General features: G+C 41.1%; 1 protein-coding gene across 4 annotated transcripts in view; it reads right to left on the bottom strand.

The window, feature by feature from the left end:
• LOC129868294 (mediator of RNA polymerase II transcription subunit 13-like) overlaps positions 1 to 19,633 on the bottom strand; it is a 179,748-nt gene that overhangs the window by 115,822 nt on the left and 44,293 nt on the right. The window lies entirely within an intron of this gene.

Raw genomic sequence — 19,633 nt, forward strand, 5'->3', positions numbered from 1 at the left:
CCAAACACTGCTGGTCTCTAAGGAATTCCTGTTGCTGGAGATACAACTTGGGTGGGCGCAGGGATGGGTTGATGAGTGTGTGTGTGTGTGTGTGTGTGTGTGTGTGTGTGTGTGTGTGTGTGTGTGTGTGTGTGTGTGTGTGTGTGTGTGTGTGTGTGTGTGTGTGTGTGTGTGTGTGTGTGTGTGTGTGTGTGTGTGTGTGTATACAGTGACTTCAGTAAGTATTTACATACATGTAACGGTGCGTAGAGTGATGGGTGTGGAGTCAGGTGCAGAGAGCAGAGGATTCGGAAAAAAACACTTTATTCCGTACAATACCGCGCACAAAGAGGGTGACGCCGAACACAGGCGAAAAGGAACAGGTGAAACCAATTAGACCCAACAAAACAAAAAGGGAAAAGGGGATCGGTAGCAGCTAGTAGACCGGCGACGACGACCGCCGAGCGCCACCCGAACGGGAAGGGGAGGAGCCACCTTCGGTGATATTCGTGACAACACCTTTACCCTTTCTACTTCTTGTTGTGTTACAAAGTGGGATTAAAATGGACTTAATTGCCATTTTATGTCAACGATCTACTCAAAATACTCTGTAATGTCAATGTAGAAGAACAATTCTAACATTTACAGAGATTATCTGGAAAATGTAAAATACTAAAATACTAAAATACTAAAATATATATTGATTAGATAAGTATTCAACCCCCCGAGTCAATACATGTTAGAATCACCTTTGGCAGTGATTACAGCTGTGACTCTTTCTGGGTAAGTCTCTAATAGCTTTACACACCTGGATTGTACAATATTTGCACATTATTATTTTAAAAAGTCTTCAAGCTCTGTCAAGTTGAGCATTGTTAACAGACATTTTTAAGTCTTGCCACAGATCTTCAAGCCGATTCAAGTCAAAACTGTAACTAGACCACTCAGGAACATTCAATGTCATCTTGGTAAACAACTCCAGTGTATATTTGGCCTTGTGTTTTAGGTTATTGTTCTGCTGAAAGGTGAATACTTTCTGAAGGCAATGTACATGTTTCAAACAGACCTTTTCGTGTCTGCTAAATAGCATATACATTGCCTTCAGAAAGTACACAAACAACTTGACTTTTTCCACATTTTGTTGTGATACGGCCTGAATTTAAACTGAATTGAGATTTAGATTGTTTTTCTGGCCTACACACAACACCCCATAATGTCAAAATGGAATTATGTTTATAGACATTTTTACAAATGAATTAATAATGAAAAGCTTGAGTTCAGGAGAAAAAAATGTGTGTAAAAAAGTCACATAATAAGTTGCATGGATTCACTCTGTGAGCAAAAATAGTGTTTAACATGATTTTTTTATGACTACCTCATCTCTGTACCCCACACATACAATTATCTTTCAGGTCCCTCAGTCAACCAGTTCATTTCAAACACAGATTCACCCACAAAGACCAGGAAGATTTCCCAATACCTCGCAAAGAAGGTCCCCTACTGGTAGATGGGTAAAAAAACAAAACAGACATTGAATATCCCTTTGAGCATGGTGAAGTTATTAATTACACTTTAGATGGTGTATCAATACACCCAGTCACTACAAAGATACAGGCGTCCTTCCTAACTCATTTGCCGGAGAGGGAAGAAACTGCTCAGCGATTTCACCATGAGGCCATTGGTGACTTTAAAACAGTTACAGAGTTTAATGGCTGTGATAGGAGAAAACTGAGGATGGATCAACAGCATTGTAGTTACTCCACAAAACTAACCTAATTGACAGAGTGAAAAGAAGGATTAGTACAATTTCCAAAACATGCATCCTGTTTGCAACAAGGCACTAAAGTAATACTGCAAAAAATGTGGCAAAGCAATTAACTTTTTGTCCTGAATACAAAGTGTTATGTTTGGGGCAAAGCCAATAACTTATTACTGAGTACCACTCACTATATTTTAAAGCATAGTGGTGGCTTCATCATGTTATGGATATGCTTGTAATCGTTAAGCACTGGGGAGTTTTTCAGGATAAAAAATAAATGGAATAGAGCTAAGCAAAGGAAAAATCCTAGAGGAAAACCTGGTTCAGTCTGTATCCCACCAGACACTGGGAAATTAATTCACCTTTCAGCAGGACAACAACCTAAAACACAAAACCAAATGTACACTGGAGTTGCATTCTAAGAAGACAGTGAATGTTCTTGAGTGGCCGAATTATTATTATTATTTCAACCAATTTTGAATTCAGGCTGTAACAACAACATGTGGAATAAGTCAAGGGATATGAATACTTTCTGAATGCATTGTATATGAAACTCTGGTAAACTTGGAATGATAGTTTGTAAACTTGATACACAGAAAATGAATGCAATATTTACCACACTGTAGCTGAAAATACAAATATTGAATTTGAATATTCAATTAAATTGAAATATAACTTTAAAACTGAATGTAAGTCATTAAATTCCATGTCAAATCATGAAATACAAGTCTTAATGTTTTTATTCAATTATTGAATTTGTGCATTACAAATTCAATATCTAAATGCAAATGTAATAAATATTGAATTCAAATACAGTTTCTGTTGGCAATGAAATCGCTCCATAATTTCCTCACTACGGTCTTTCTGTCTCTGGAATAGCCTCCCTCTTTCTCCTGTCTGTCTCCACTCAGACACACAGAGACCGTGTGCCATAGAGAGATACCATGTGCCATAGAGAGAGACTGTGTGCCATAGAGAGAGACGGTGTGCCATAGAGAGAGACTGTGTGGTATTGTGTAGATGGGTGAGAGAAAAAATCTATTTAATACATTTTGAATTCAAGCTGTAACACAACAAAAATGTGGAATAAGTCAAGGGGTGTGAATACTTTCTGAAGGCACTGCATTTGTCTGTCTTCATGTGCATTTGTGTGTTTGCTATTGGTTTATTTTTGTAAACATGTGTGTCTATCTACTGTGAATGTGTGTGCATATTTGTGTGTCTGTATCTGCATGTGTGTGTTGGGAGGGGATACATTGAGTGCTTTAGCCCCAGACTGGAGGCAGTGTGTGTGTGTGTCTTTATCCTGCACTGTCCTACTTAACGCTGCTCTGCTCTCTGATTCCGCCCTGCACAGGAGAGGAGTGTCACTCACCACCCTCCCTTGCCTCTCCATCTCTCCATCTGAGAGGGAGTGAGGGAAGGACAGAGAGCGCGAGAGAGCGAGAGAGTGAGAGAGAGAACGAGAGCGAGAAGGAGATGGGGGAGGCAGAGAGGGAGGGAGGAAAGGAAGAGAGTGAGGAAGAGAGGAGGGGAAGAGCGAGCAAGGAGAACTGTACAACCCACGGATGCAAACACTCGTCATAAACACACAGGCATATGCTCTATTGCATAACGTACTGCATTGCATTAATTAATTGTCAGTCAGGCAAACTGATATCAACCATTCCATTTAATAACAAAGAACCTGTTCAATCTGCTATAAATCTAACAGAAGCTAACACTGAAAGTATACATGGACTTCATGTGTTGTTTAGTGAATTTATTGAACACTTAGCCATATTTAAAAGGAAATGTTGAGATCAAGCAGAATTATCAAGCAAAATCTATCAACATATCAAGAAAATTCTATTAACATTATGAACATTGGCTAGGAGATGACTGATCTTAAAGAATTTCTGAGCTCTTTGAAAATGGGACCAATTAGGTCTAGGATAAACAACACATAGACAAGTCTGTTTGAAGCTGACCAATAGCGGACAGGCATCCTCCTTCCCCATGGAAACACACAATCCCCATCCCGGGGTGCATCTCCCTGCTGCCATGACAACGAGGAGGTTCTCTCCCTTCCTCTTTCAGACAGTGCATTCTCTCTCAAACACATTACAGCAGCAGAAGACTTCAGAGAGGTGCTTTGGGGTTATCTAGAGTAGGTTTACAGACCTGATCTCGCTCTCTCCCTCTCTCCCTCCTAGGTGGGACATCCACATATCATATTTTGTTTTGGGGGGGGGGGGGGGCGATGGGGGACTGATGAGGGGGTGTGAGGTGGGGTGCTGTGGGATTATTTAAGATACTCTTCGAAAAGGATGGGTTTCGCAGCACAACCAAACAGTGAGTTTGCAGTCTGAGCTAGCCTGCTTTGCATAAGACATTAGATTATTATAGTGACTGGGAGAGTGTGACTTTAAGCTGCAGCACGGTTGCTGCGACGACAGCATGACATGGCCTACAACTCTAACGTTAACACGTTTACCCAGGTCACCTGAGAAAAGTATTTATCTGTACTCAACACTAGAGGTTGACACGGGAACAGGACTCCCGCGGGACCCGCAGGAATGGTAGTGTAGGCCTAATATAGTTTACTTAATAAGAATCAATCAAAATAATATACTGTAATTTCCCCCCTCCCCCTTCAGTCGGCTCATTCTCCCACGCCTCACTCCAGTTGTAGCCAGAAACTACTTTACCTCAGATGCCGTATAATAAGATTTTGGTAGCAGCAGTTGTGATGTGTGTGTAGCATGAATGTATAAGAGTGTGTGTGTATATCTCTGTGTGTGTATGCATGAGTGACTGCATGTGTGCTAAACTGATGAGGACAGGGGGTGCTGTTTTCACTTTTGGGGGAAAACGTCTCCAATTTAAACGGCCTCGTACTCAATTCTTGCTCGTACAATATGCATATTATTAATTTTATTGGATAGAAAACACTCTCTAGTTTCTAAAACCGTTGGAATTTTGTCTGTGGGTAAAACAGAACTCATTTGGCAGCACACTTTGTGACCTGGAAGTGGAAAGTCTGAAATCTATGTTCTGTTCAAGTGACTGCCTATAAATGGCCATGATAGGTATGGCTATACGCACACGTCATACACCTTCACCCGGATGTCAAGAGGAAGTGAGAGGAAAAAGGAGTTGATTATCTCTGTCTGACGTTGAATAAGCCCTCTTGGAACAACGTGTCCCCAATTTTCTGTTTTCTGCAAGGCGCGTGTCGGGACCTGTTATTGCCTACTGGAAACCAGTCGTTATGGGCGAATATGATCTCCGGCTTTGATTTTATTTGATACATGTTACAATATCATCCTAAAGTATGTTTTTTCAATATAGTTTCATTAGATTATGGAAATTTATTCGGGACGTTAGTTGTGTTGCGTTGTTTGACTTTGTTGAGGTTGGAGAGCTTAGCGCCGCATGGCCAGTGTGCTTGCTAATTCAAGAGGGATAAAGAACGTTCTGAATCCAAACAAAGACGCTTCTGGACAAAGGACCAAAGGTACAACATTCTGATAGAAGATCAGCAAAAGTAAGAACCATTTTGTGATGCTATTTCATATATCTGTCGAACTGTGTACTAGTAGCTTTGCGCTCAGGTTTTGGTTATTCCCTTACCATAACTAAGTCTTATGTCGTAATGAAGATATTTTTAGAATTCTAACACTGTGATTGCATTAAGAACTAATGGATCTATCGTTTCCTATACAACATGTATTTTTTTGTAATGTTTATGAATAGCTATTTGGTCAGAATAGGTGAGAGTCTAATAGAAATATCTGCACATTCTGGGGAAAAGATGCTACGTTAGAACGTTATGCTACGTTGTATAACCACGGATTTCAGCTCTAAATATGCACATGTTCGAACAAAACATAAGTGTATGTATAACCTGATGTTATAGGACTGTCATCTGAGGAAGGTTTATGAAGGTTAGTGAAATTTAATATCTTTTGCTGGTTTATTCGCTAACGCTAACGTGCCTATTGCTATCGCTAACGTGCCTTGATGAATGAATGCGGTCGTGTGGTAGGCTATTGTAGTAAGCTAATATAAGGCTATATTATGTTTTCGCTGTAAAACACTTACAAAATCGGAAATATTGTCTGTAGTCACAAGATCTTTGTCTTTCATTTGCTATACACCATGTATTTTTCAGAAATGTTTTATGATGAGTATTTCGGTATGTCACGTTGGTGTCTGTAATTATTCTGTCTGCTTTCGGTGCAATTTCTGATTGTAGCCGCAATGTAAACTATGATTTATACCTGAAATATGCACATTTTTCCAACAAAACATAGATTTATTGTATAACATTTTATAAGACTGTCATCTGATGAAGTTGTTTCTTGGTTTCTTTGGTTTGTTCTAGGTTAGTTTGGTTGATTTTGTGCATGCTACCTACCTGTGCTGTGAAAAATGTCTGTGCTTTTTTTCTATTTGTTGGTGAGCTAACATAAATATATGTTGTGTTTTCCCTGTAAAACATTTAAAAAATCGGACATGTTGGCTGGATTCACACGATGTGTATCTTTCATTAGCTGTATTGGACTTGTTAATGTGTGAAAGTTAAATATTTCAAAAAAATATTTTTTGAATTTCGCGCTCTGCCTTTTCAGTGGAATGTGGGAGGAGTTCCGCTGGCGGAATGCCAGAGCAGTACAGGTTAAAGACAGGAAGCAAACAAAAAAGGTGGAGCAAAAATTATTCAGGGAAATCAGATAAAGGATGTTGTCTAGAAATCAAAATCGGGAGAGCCAACTAAAGGTAGCGGAACCCCTGTCCTAGACAGGCTAAGGTGTGGAGAATCAGAACAGGTGGTCAGTACAGTTCAAGTGCTCAGCAGTCTGATTTGCTTGTAGATAGAAACTGTCTCTGAGCCTTTTGGTATCAGACATCATGCTCCGATACCGTCTGCCCAATGGCAAGGGAGAGAACAGCTTGTGGCTGGGGTGTGTCGGGTCCTTGGTGATACTGCTCACCTTCCTCAGGCACCGTTTCGACTAGATATCCTGGATGGGTCAGAGCACAGTCCCAGTGATGTACTGGGCCGTCTTCACCTGCTGGAGGGCCTTGCGGTCGTAGACGGAGCAATTCCCATACTAAGCTGTGATGCAACCAGTTAGGATGCTCTCGATGGTGCAGCAGTAGTATTTGGAGAGGACCCTCAGGCCTAAAACTGTGGTGTCGTCGGCAAACTTGTTGATGGAGTTGGTGTTGTGCAAATCCACGCAGTCGTGGGTGAACAGGGAGTACAGCAGAGGACTGAGGACACACCCCTGGGGGGCCCGTGTGTTAACAGTTAGTGTGGAGAAGGTGTTGTTGTCAATCCTCACAGCTTGTGGTCTGCCTGTCAGGAAGTCCAGGATCCAGTTGCAGGCGGTGGTGTCCAGACCCAGGGCTCTGAGCTTGGTGTCGAGCTTGGAGGGAACAACAGTGTTGAATGCTGAACTGTAGTCAATGAACAGAATTCTCACATAGGTGTTCCTCTTGTCTCTCCGTAGATGTGTTACGGCCATGTGAATAGTGATGGAAATGGCATCTTCCGTGGATCTATTGGAGTGGGTCCATTGGAGTGGGTCCAGAGGCACTTCATGATCACCAAGGTGAGCACGATGTGGCAATAGTCATTTGGGCATGTCACCTCCTTAAAGCAAAGTTGAAGATGTCTGAGAAGATGCCCGCCAGCTGGTCAGCACACACCCTGAGGACGCTGCCAGGGATGCCATCTAGGCAGGTGCCCTTGCGAGTAATCACTCTTTTGAGAGTTTTCCTTGCGTCAGCCTTGGAGATCAAAAGCACCTGGTAGTTCAGAGCACGAGTCTTCCTGGATGGCTCGGTATTATCTGCCTCGAAGTGAGCATAAAATGTGCCAGCAAGCCAACTTCATCACCTGGCATCAACTGCATCATCATCATCATCAACTGTATCATCATCTGTCACTGGCCACCCATTCCAAAACAGACTGCAACTCTTTGTTAAGGGTTTCAGTGACTTCATTAGCTGTAGTTGCTACACACATGCTTTGTTTAATGCCAGTGGCAGGTCATTGGTAAAAATAGAATAGAGTAGAGGGCCTAGAGAGCTGCCCTGCGGTACACCACACTTTACATGTTTGACATTAGAGAAGCTTTCATTAAAGAAAACCCTCTGAGTTCTATTAGATAGATAGCTCTGAATCTACGATATGGCAGAGGTTGAAAAGCCATAGCACAAACGTTTTTTTCGACAAAAGGTTATGGTCAATAATATCAAAGGCTGCACTGAAATCTAACAGTACAGCTCCCACAATCTTCTTATTGTCAATTATTTTCAGCCAATCATCAGTCATTTGTGTCAGTGCAGTACATGTTGAGTGCCCTTCTCAATAAGCATGCTGAAAGTCTGTAAATTTGTTTACAGAGAAATAGCATTGTATTTGGTCAAACACAATTTTTTCCAACAGTTTGCTAAGAGCTGGCAGCAAGCTTATAGGTCTGCTGTTATAACCAATAAAGGCCGCTTTACCACTCTTGGGTAGCGGAATTACTTTGGCTTCCCTCCAGGCCTGAGGACCAAGACTTTCCTCTAGGCTCAGATTAAAAATATGACAGATAGGAGTGGCGATAGAGTCAGCTACCACCCTCAGTAGCTTTCCATCTAAGTTGTCAACGCCAGGAGGTTTGTCATTATTGATCGACAACAATCATTCTTCCACCTCTCCCACACTAACTTTACAAAATTCAAACTTGCACTGCTTTTCTTTCATTATTAGTTTTTTTATGCAGGAATACAATTGCTCACTGTTTGTTGTGGGCATATCCTGTATAAGTATGCCCACTTTGCCAATGAAATAATCATTAAAATAACTGGCAACATCAAATGGTTTTGTGATGAATAAGCCATCTGATTCGATGAAAGATGGAGTTGAATTTGATCTTTCTTCCCATAATTTAATTTAAAGTACTCCAAAGTTTTTTTCCATCATTCTTTATATCATCGATCTTGGCTTCATAATAAAGTTTCTTCTTTTTGCTGAGTTTAGTCACATCATTTCTCAATTTGCAGTAAGTAAGCCAGTCAGATGTGCAGCCAGACTTATTAGCCACTCCTTTTGCCACATCTCTTTCAACAATACAGTTTTTCAATTCCACATCCATCCATGGAGCCGTAACAGTTCTAACAGTCAGTTTCTTAACAGGTGCATGCTTATCAAAAATTGGAAGAAGCAATTTCAGAAACTCATCAAGTGCAGTGTCTGGATGCTCCTCATTAATCACATCAGACCAACAAATATTTTTAACATCATCCACATTAGGGTCACAACAAAATATTTTGTATGATCTCTTATGCTATTTTAGGCCCAACTGTTGGAACTTTGGCTTTCCTAGATATAGCCACTATACTGTGATCACTGCATCCAATGGGTACAGATATAGCTTAAGGACAAAGTTCTACAGCATTAGTAAAATTGTGATCGATACATGTGGATGATCTTGTTCCTGTAGTGTTTGTAAACACCATAGTAGGTTGATTAATAACCTGAACCAGATTACAGGCACTGGTTTCATTAACTTCTACTTCATCACAATCCCGGATCCGGGAGCACCCCCATCAGTAAAAAAGCTGACTAGCATAGCCTAGCATAGCGTCACAAGTAAATACTAGCATCTAAATATCATTAAATCACAAGTCCAAGACACCAGATGAAAGATACACATCTTGTGAATCCAGCCATCATTTCTGATTTTTAAAATGTTTTACAAGGAAGACACAATATGTATTTCTATTAGCTAACCACGATAGCAAAAGACACAACTTTTTTTCCCCACCATTTTTTCCCTGCATAGGTAGCTATCACAATTTCGACCAAATAAAGATATAAATAGCCACTAACCAAGAAACAACTTCATCAGATAACAGTCTGATAACATATTTATTGTATAGCATATGTTTTGTTAGAAAAATGTGCATATTTAAGGTATAAATCATAGTTTTACATTGCAGCCACCATCACAACTCTCACCAAAGCAACTAGAATAACTACAGAGACCAACGTGAATTACCTAAATACTCATCATAAAACATTTAGGAAAAATACACAGCGTACAGCAAATGAAAGACAAAGATCTTGTGAATCCAGCCAATATTTCAGATTTTTTAAGTGTTTTACAGCGAAAACACAATATAGCATTATATTAGCTTACTACAATAGCCAACCACACAACAGCATTGATTCAAGCCAACAATAGCGATAACGAATAAACCAGCAAAAGATATACATTTTTTCACTAACCTTCTCAAACTTCTTCAGATGACAGTCCTTTAACATCATATTACACAATACATATAGTTTGTTCGGAAATGTGCATATTTAGCGGCACAAATCGTGGTTATATAATGAGAATAGTAGCCAAGCTGCCAACAAAATGTCGGGAGAAATCTTGGGAGAGGCACCTAATCTAATCATTAACTAATCATAAACTTGACTAATAAATACAGGTTGGAGAGCAAGTGAAAGATACATTAGTTCTTAATGCAACCGCTATGTTAGATGTTTTAAATTAACGTTACTACGACATACAGCGTGCGTTAAAGCGAGACCGCACCGAAATTAATGGCGGAATAGGAGTTTTATATTTTTCAACAGAACAACGAATTAAGAAGCTTCGGATAGCTTGATGAAAACCAGTTAATATTCAGGTCCCCAAGAAAGTTGACCTCTCTGTTTACATCACATACACTATCAAGCATTTCACACATATTATTTAGACTGTTGACTGTTAGCACGTCGTGGCCTATAGCAACACCCCAAAGGAAAAGGCTTAGATGTGCCAAGTGAACCTGCAACCACAACACTTCAGTAACACTTGACATAAGATCTTCTCTAAGCATTACAGGGATATGGCTCTGAAGATATACAGCAACACCTTCCCCATAAGCATTTCTGTCTCTTCTATAAATGTAATATCCTTGTATTGCTACTGATGTATCATAAAATTAATTATCTAAGTGAGTCTCAGAAATGGCTAATAAATGAATGTTATCTGATGTTAGAAAGTTTTTGATTTCATTAACCTTATTTCTAAGGCTACATACAGTGGGGAGAACAAGTATTTGAGACACTGACGATTTTGGAGATTTTCCTACTTACAAAGCATGTAGAGGTCTGTAATATTTATCATAGGTACACTTCAACTGTGAGAGACGAAATCTAAAACAAAAATCCAGAAAATCACATTGTACGATTTTTAAGTAATTAATTTGCATTTTATTGCATGACATAAGTATTTGATACATCAGAAAAGCAGAACATAATATTTGGTACAGAAACCTTTGCTTGCAATTACAGAGATCGAACGTTTCCTGTAGTTCTTGACCAGGTTTGCACACACTGCAGCAGGGATTTTGGCCCACTCCTCCATACAGACCTTCTCCAGATCCTTCAGGTTTCGTGGCTGTCGCTGGGCAATACGGCCTTCAGCTCTCTCCAAAGATGTTCTATTGGGTTCAGGTCTGGAGACTGGCTAGGCCACTCCAGGACCTTGAGATGCTTCTTACGGAGCCACTCCTTAGTTGCCCTGGCTGTGTGTTTCGGGTCGTTGTCATGCTGGAAGACACAGCCACGACCTATCTTCAATGCTCTTACTGAGGGAAGGAGGTTGTTGGCCAAGATCTCGCGATACATGGCCCCATCCATCCTCCCCTCAATACGGTGCAGTCGTCCTGTCCCCTTTGCAAAAAAGCATCCCCAAAGAATGATGTTTCCACCTCCATGCTTCACGGTTGGGATGATGTTCTTGGGGTTGTACTCATCCTTCTTCTTCCTCCAAACACGGCGAGTGGAGTTTAGACCAAAAAGCTCTATTTTTGTCTCATCAGACCACATGACCTTCTCCCATTCCTCCTCTGGATCATCCAGATGGTCATTGGCAAACTTCAGACGGGCCTGGACATGCGCTGGCTTGAGCAGGGGAACCTTGCGTGCGCTGCAGGATTTTAATCCATGACGGCGTAGTGTGTTACTAATGGTTTTCTTTGAGACTGTGGTCCCAGCTCTCTTCAGGTCATTGACCAGGTCCTGCCGTGTAGTTCTGGGCTGATCCCTCACCTTCCTCATGATCATTGATGCCCCACGAGATGAGATCTTGCATGGAGCCCCAGACCGAGGGTGATTGACCGTCATCTTGAACTTCTTCCATTTTCTAATAATTGCGCCAACAGTTGTTGCCTTCTCACCAAGCTGCTTGCCTATTGTCCTGTAGCCCATCTCAGCCTTGTGCAGGTCTACAATTTTATCCCTGATGTCCTTACACAGCTCTCTGGTCTTGGCCATTGTGGAGAGGTTGGAGTCTGTTTGAATGAGTGTGTGTGTGACAGGTGACTTTTATACAGGTAACGAGTTCAAACAGGTGCAGTTAATACAGGTAATGAGTGGAGAACAGGACTGCTTCTTAACCTGTTTGGCGTGCAAGCCTGACGTCAGTACATTTATGACAACAGCCACTTCAAGTGCAGGGCGCGAAATTCAAAATATATATTTTTTTAAATATTTAACTTTCACACATTAACAAGTCCAATACAGCAATATGAAAGGCACACATCTCGTGAATCAAGCCAACATGTCCGATTTTTAAAATGTTTTACAGGGAAGACAAAATATGCAAATCTATTAGCTAACCACGTTAGCAAAAGACTCCCCTTTTATTACTCCATCAGTTTTTGACTCCATCAGTAGCTATCACAAATTCGGCCAAATAAAGATATAAATAGCCACTAACCAAGAAACAACCTCATCAGATGACAGTCTGATAACATATTTATTGTATAGCTTATGTTTTTTTCGAAAAATGTGCATATTTCAGGTATAAATCATAGTTTACATTGCAGCTACAGTCAGAAATTGCACCGAAAGCAGACAGAAAAATTACAGACACCAACGCCAAATAACTAAATACTCATCATAAAACATTTCTGAAAAATACATAGTGTACAGCAATTGAAAGACAGGCATCTTGTGATTCCAGACAATATTTCTGATTTATCAAGTGTTTTACAGCGAAAACAAAATGTAGCGTTATATTGGCGTAGCCACAATAGCCAGAAACACTTGGGCGCCGACGACCAGTTCACATGCGCGACAGATATTAGAAATAGCATCATAAAATGTTTCTTACTTTTGGTGATCTTCCGTCAGAATGTTGGACAAGGTGTCCTTTGTCCAGAACAGTCGTTGTTTGGATCTGGAACGGCAAATTTCCCTCTTGATTTAGCATGGGCACTTGCCAAGTGACACGGATCTCTCCAACGTCAACAAAGTCAGAGAACGGAACACGGCAAAACTCCCGAAAAAATTTCAATAATCTGATTAAACTATATTGAAAAAACATACTTTACGATGATATGGTCACATGTATCAAATAAAATCTAAACCGGAGATGTTAGTCGTCCATAACGACAGCTAAACAGAAGCCAAATCCATGTCCTCTTTCGCGCGCTCCAGAAACAGGAAATGGACGGTCACGTCATACAAAGAGCTTTAATTCCACCTCAGACCAAGATAGACACGAAATTTCTTCTCTCACCGCCTCTTGACAACCAGGGGAAGGTGTATGAAGTGTACGTAGACTCTTACGTTCATTGCCCATGTATAGGCATGAAGTTGAACAGAGCATCGATTTCTGACATTCCACTTCCTGGTCAGGAAATGTGCTGCAGAATGAGTTCTGTTTCACTCAGAGAAATAATTCAAACGGTTTTAGAAACTAGAGAGTGTTTTCTATCCAATAGTAATAATAATATGTATATTGTACGAGCAAGAATTGAGTACGAGGCCTTTTGAAATGGGCACGATTTAACTGGCTACTCAATACTGCCCCTTGCAGCCATAAGAAGTTAAAGAAAAACTAACATGTCTGTGAGAGCCGGAATTCTTACTGGTTGGTAGGTGATCAAATAATTATGTCATGCAATAAAATGCAAATTAATTACTTAAAAATCATACAATGTGATTTTCTGGATTTTTGTTTTAGATTCCGTCTCTCACAGTTGAAGTGTAACTATGATAAAAAATGACAGACCTCTACATGCTTTGTAAGTAGGAAAACCTGCAAAATCGGCAGTGTATCAAATACTTGTTCTCCCCACTGTATATTAATATGGGCTATTTTCAGCCATTTCCTATGTAGCTTATCAGAGATAGACATAATACTGAAAAGAGCAAACAAAGCCAGAGAAACAAATATACATTCAGCAGTCCATTAATCAATTGGTGTGTGTGTGTACTGCTTTGTCGAGACAAGGCCAAAATCCCCGTCATCCACGTGAAGAAAAGACGGCAAAAAAGGGGTAGGAGGGTAGAGTGCCTCGTAAGAATTTGGCCTACGAGTAGGTAAACCACCACTATCCTCTGTATTATTGGCCAATGTTCAATCATTGGAAAACAATCTACAATTAAGACTATCCTACCAACAGGACATTAAAAACTGTAATATCTTAAGTTTCACCGAGACGTGGCTAACCGACAACACGGATAATATAGAACTGGCTGACTTCTCCGTGCATTGGCAGGACAGAGCAGCTACGTCTGGTAAGATGAGGGGCGAGGGTGTGTGTCTATTTGTCAATTACTGCTAGAGCGCAGTCAAATATTAAAGAAGACTTGAGATATTGCTCGAAAGGATGTAGAATACCTCATGATAAGCTGTAGACCACACTATATACCAAGAGAGTTCTCATCTATATTATTCGTAGACATCTATTTACTACCACAAAGCTGCCCAGTGACGCAAGCCTACCAAAAGAGCTAAATGCTTTTTATGCTCGCTTCGAGGCAAGCAACACTGAAGCATGCGTGAGAACACCAGCTGTTCCGGACGACTGTGTGATGATACTCTCCACTTCTTATGGCTGCAGGGGCAGTATTGAGTAGCTTGGATGAAAGGTGCACAGAGGTGCCCAGAGTAAACGGCCTGCTCCTCAGTCATAGTTGCTAATATATGCATATTATTAGTAGTATTGGATAGAAAACACTCTGAAGTTTCTAAAACTGTTTGAATTGTGTCTGTGAGTATAACATAACTCATATGGCAGGCAAAAACCTGAGAAAAAATCTAAACAGGAAGTGGGAATTCTGAGAATGGTTGATTTTCAACCAATATCCTATTGAAATCACAGCGAGATATGGATGAGTTTGCACTTCCTACAGCTTCTACTAGATGTCAACAGTCTGTAGAACCTTGTCTGATGCCTCTACTGTGAAGGGGGGGCCGAATGAGAGGGGAATTAGTAAGGTCTGCCATGACCTGATTATGCTTTGACCATGCTTTGACCATGCGCATTCACATGAGAGGGAGCTCTGTTCCATCGCTCATCTGAAGTCAATGTAATTCTCCGGTTGGAACGTTATTCAAGATGTATGTTAAAAGCATTCTAAAGATTGATTCAATACATCGTTTGACATGTTTCTACTGACTGTTACGGAACTTTTGGACATTTTGTCAGCTTTTAGTGAACGCGCTTCCTGACGTTGGATTTGTTTACCAAACACGCTACCAAAAATAGCTATTTGGACATAAATTATGAATATTACCAAACAAAACCTAACATTTCTGTGGAAGTGGGAGTCCTGGTAGTGCATTCCAATGAAGATCAGCAAAGGTAAGTGAAGATTTATAATGCTTTTTATGAGTTTTGTTGACTGCACAATTTGGCGGGTAACTGTATGGCTTGCTTTTGTGGCTGAACGCTGTTTTCAGGTTATTGAATATTGTGTTTTGCCGTAAAGCTTTTTGAAATCTGACACAGCGGTTGCATTAAGAACAAGTGTATCTTTAATTCTATGTAAAACATGTATCTTTCATCAAAGTTTATGATGAGTATTTCTGTTATTTGATGTGGCTCTCTGCAATTTCTCCGGATATTTTGGAGGCATTTCTGAACATGGCGCCAATGTAAACTGAGGTTTTTGGATATAAATATGAACTTAATCGAACAAGACATATATGTATTGTGTAACATGAGGTCCTATGAGTGTCATCTGATGAAATTCATCAAAGGTTCGTGACTAATTTTATCTCTATTTGTGCTTTTTGTGACTCCTCTCTTTGGCTGGAAAAATGGCATAATTTTTCTGTGAGTTGGTGGTGACCTAACATAATCATTTGTGGTGCTTTCGCTGAAAAGCCTTTTTGAAATTGGACACTTTGGTGGGATTAACAACAAGATTACCTTTAAAATGGTACAAGATACATGTATGTTTGAGGAATTTTTATTATGAGATTTCTGTTGTTTGAATGTGGCGCCGTGCACTTTCACTGGCTGTTGTCATATCATCCCGTTAACGGGATTGCAGCCATAAGAAGTTAAACAGGTCAACATTCACAAAGCCGCAGGGCCAGACGGATTACCAGGACGTGTACTCAAAGCATGTGCTGACCAACTGGCAAGTGTCTTCACTTACATTTTCAACCTCTCCCTGACCAAGTCTGTAATACCTATATGTTTCAAACATATCCTGTGCCAAAGAAAGTGAAGGTAACCTGCCTTAATGATTACAGCCTTGTTGCACTCGAAAGCCATGAAGTGCTTTGAAAGGCTAGTCATGGCTCACATCAACCATCATACCGGAAACCCTAGACCCACTCCAATCTGCATACCACCCAAACACATCCACAGATGACTCAATCTCAATTGCACTCCACACTGCCCTTTCCCACCTGGACAGAAGGAACACCGATGTGAGAATGCTGTTTCTTGACTACAGCTCAGCGTTTAACACCACAGTGTCCACATAGCGCATCACTAAGCTAAGGACCCTGGGACTAAACACCTCCCTCTGCAACTGGATCCGCACCCCGGTAGTAAGGGTAGGCAACAACACATCTGCCGCGCTGATCTTCAACACTTGTGCCCATCGGGGTGTGTGCTTATTCCCCTCCTGCACTCCATGTTCACATACGACTGCGTGGCCGTGCACTACTCCAACACCATCATTAAGTTTGCTGACGACACAACAGTGGTAGGCCTGATCACTGACAACGATGAGACAGCCTATAGGGAGGAGGTCAGAGACCTGGCACCTCTCCCTCAATGTGAGCAAGACAATGGAGCTGATCATGGACTATAAGAAAAGGAGGGCCGAACAGGCCCCCATTAACATTGACGGGGCTGTAGTGGAGAAGGTTGAGAGTTTCAAGTTCCTTGGTGTCCACATCACAAACGAACTATCATGGTCCAAACGCACCATGACAGTTGTGAAGAAGATAGTCTCCCCTCAGGAGACTGAAAATATTTGTCATGGGTCCCCAGATCCTCAAAAAGTTCTATAGCTGCATCATCGAGAGCATCCTGACTGGTTGCATCCCCGCCTGGTATGGCAACTGCTCAGCATCTTACAGTAAGGCGCTAAAGAGGGTACTGCATACAGCCCAGTACATCACTGGGGCCAAGCTTCCTGCCATCCAGGACGTCTATACCAGGCGGTGTCAGAGGAAGGCCCAAAAAGTTGTCAAAGACTCCAGTCACCCAAGTCATAGATTGCTGTCTCTGCTACCGCACGGCAAGCGGTACCGGAGCCTCAAGTCTAGGTCCAGAAGGCTCCTTAACACCTTCTACCCACAAGCCATAAGACTGATGAAATATTAATCAAATGGCCACCCTGACTATTTACATTGACACCCCCACCCTCCTTTGTTTTTACACTGGTGCTATCCGCTGTTTATTATCTATGCATAGTCACTTTACAAATGACCTCTATTAACCTATAACCCAGCACATTGACTCGGTACCGGTACCCCCTGTATATAGCCTCGTTATTGGTTATTAACTTTCTTGTGTTACTTTTTGACCAAATTGTTTTATTTTAGATTATTTTGGAAATGTTTTCTTGACTCTATTTCTTGAACTGCATTGTAAGTAAGCATTTCACCGTAAGGTCTACACCTGTTGTATTCGGCGCATGTGACAAATACAATTTGATTTGATTATTTGAAAACAACGCAACCATTCCTGAACCAGTAGTTAGGAGAACAGAAAAGTAATTTCACTTCTATAACCCCCAGGGGGAGTGGGAAATGCTGTAAGGTAGGTATTCCCAAACTGGGGTACGCGCAATGCATTTGGGGGTACGCCAAATAAAAATCTGATTCACATTACAGGGCTATACATTTGGGAGAGGTTTTTCTTTCGCTTGAGTAGCCTCGTTTCACTGCCAAAAATAATAGTGTTCATCGAAATAACAACACAATGTCAAATACAGGTAGCCTAGTCAAATAATTAACATTCAATCACATTAACCATTACTCTCTCATAGGAATTCCATTAATGGTCCGTATGTAGCCAAACGTAGCTGCTGCTCATTCCGTTTGACCGAAAAGTAATAAATGGTTAAAAAAAGAAAGTCCGGCGTCCATAGAGACACATACCAGCTCTACTGGTAGTACTGCTACTACCAGCAGTACGACACCTGCACCTGTCGATGACACAAGTTGTTCTGCTTCCACAGGCACATCCAATGCTAGTATTAGTAATTCTACATTTGTTGTTAGCACAGCTAGCATGGACACTGACAGTTGTGAATTTGATGCAGCCGAAGTGCAACTGCCCCTTTACCCGGGAGAGCACAGAACAACAGACAGGGACGTTGGACCATCAAAAGCAGCAAATATGATGAGAACTACATTGATTTGGGGTTAATTTATATTGGGTGAAGTGCCTTTCCTCAGCCACAGTGTGTTATAAGTGCAAAAGTACTATCTCACAACTTGATGAAACCTTCACTCTTGCGCAGACATTTAGAAACAAAAATAAGCCACCGGTGTTTTTTGAGCGAGAATAAAGACAACTTTCGAGTAGTAAGACATGTAGAAAAGAAACAGATGCCATTAAGAAGAAGGGGCAGGATCTTATATGGTGAGCTACCGAGTGTCTAGGACAGGCAAGCCCCATACTATTGTGGGGGACTTAATTCTTCCTGCTGCCGCGGATATGGCTGGGACAATGCTGGGGGAAAAGGCACAAAAAACTATACAGACATGCCTTCATCAAAGAAAACTGTTTCACGACGCATCAGTGACAGGGCAGGAGATGTTTTGAAACAATTACTGCTTCGCATACAAGCCAGTGAATTCTATGCATTACAGTTGGACGAGTCAACAGACGTGGCGGGCCTGGCACATCTCCTGGTATATGTCCATTACATTTATGGGGGGTCAATTAAGGACATCAAATGGACTTTGGTGGTCAAGATGTGTTGGTATCTGTACTGATGGCGCCAAAGCCATGACAGGGAGACATAGTGGAGTGGTAACGTGCGTGCAAGCAGTTGCTCCGGACGCCACTTGGGTACACTGCAGCATCCACCGAGAGGCTGTTGCTGCCAAGAGAATGCCTGACAGCTTGAAAGACGTTTTGGACACTACAGCAAAAATGGTTAACTTTGTGAAAGCAAGGCCCCTGAACTCTCATGTATTTTCTGCATTATGCAAAGATACGTGGGCAGTGACCATGTAACGCTTTTACAACATAAAGAAGTGTGCTGGTTATCAAGGGGCAAAGTACTGACAAGTTTTTTTAAATTGAGAGATGAGCTTAAAGTTTTCTTTACTGACCATCATTTTCACTTGTCTGACCGCTGGCATGATAATGAGTTTCTCACATGACTGGACTATCTGGGTGATGGTTTTTCTTGCCTGAGTGATCTGAATCTAGGATTACAGGGACTCGCGCAACTATTTATTTATTTATTTATTTAACCTTTATTTAACCAGGTAGGCAAATTGAGAACACGTTCTCATTTACAATTGCGACCTGGCCAAGATAAAGCAAAGCAGTTCGACACATACAACAACACATAGTTACACATGGAGTAAAAACAAACATATAGTCAATAATACAGTGAAAAAGATAAAAAAAATAAGT

The sequence above is a fragment of the Salvelinus fontinalis genome, chromosome 13 (assembly GCF_029448725.1).
Source record: "Salvelinus fontinalis isolate EN_2023a chromosome 13, ASM2944872v1, whole genome shotgun sequence".
Taxonomy (NCBI): domain Eukaryota; kingdom Metazoa; phylum Chordata; class Actinopteri; order Salmoniformes; family Salmonidae; genus Salvelinus; species Salvelinus fontinalis.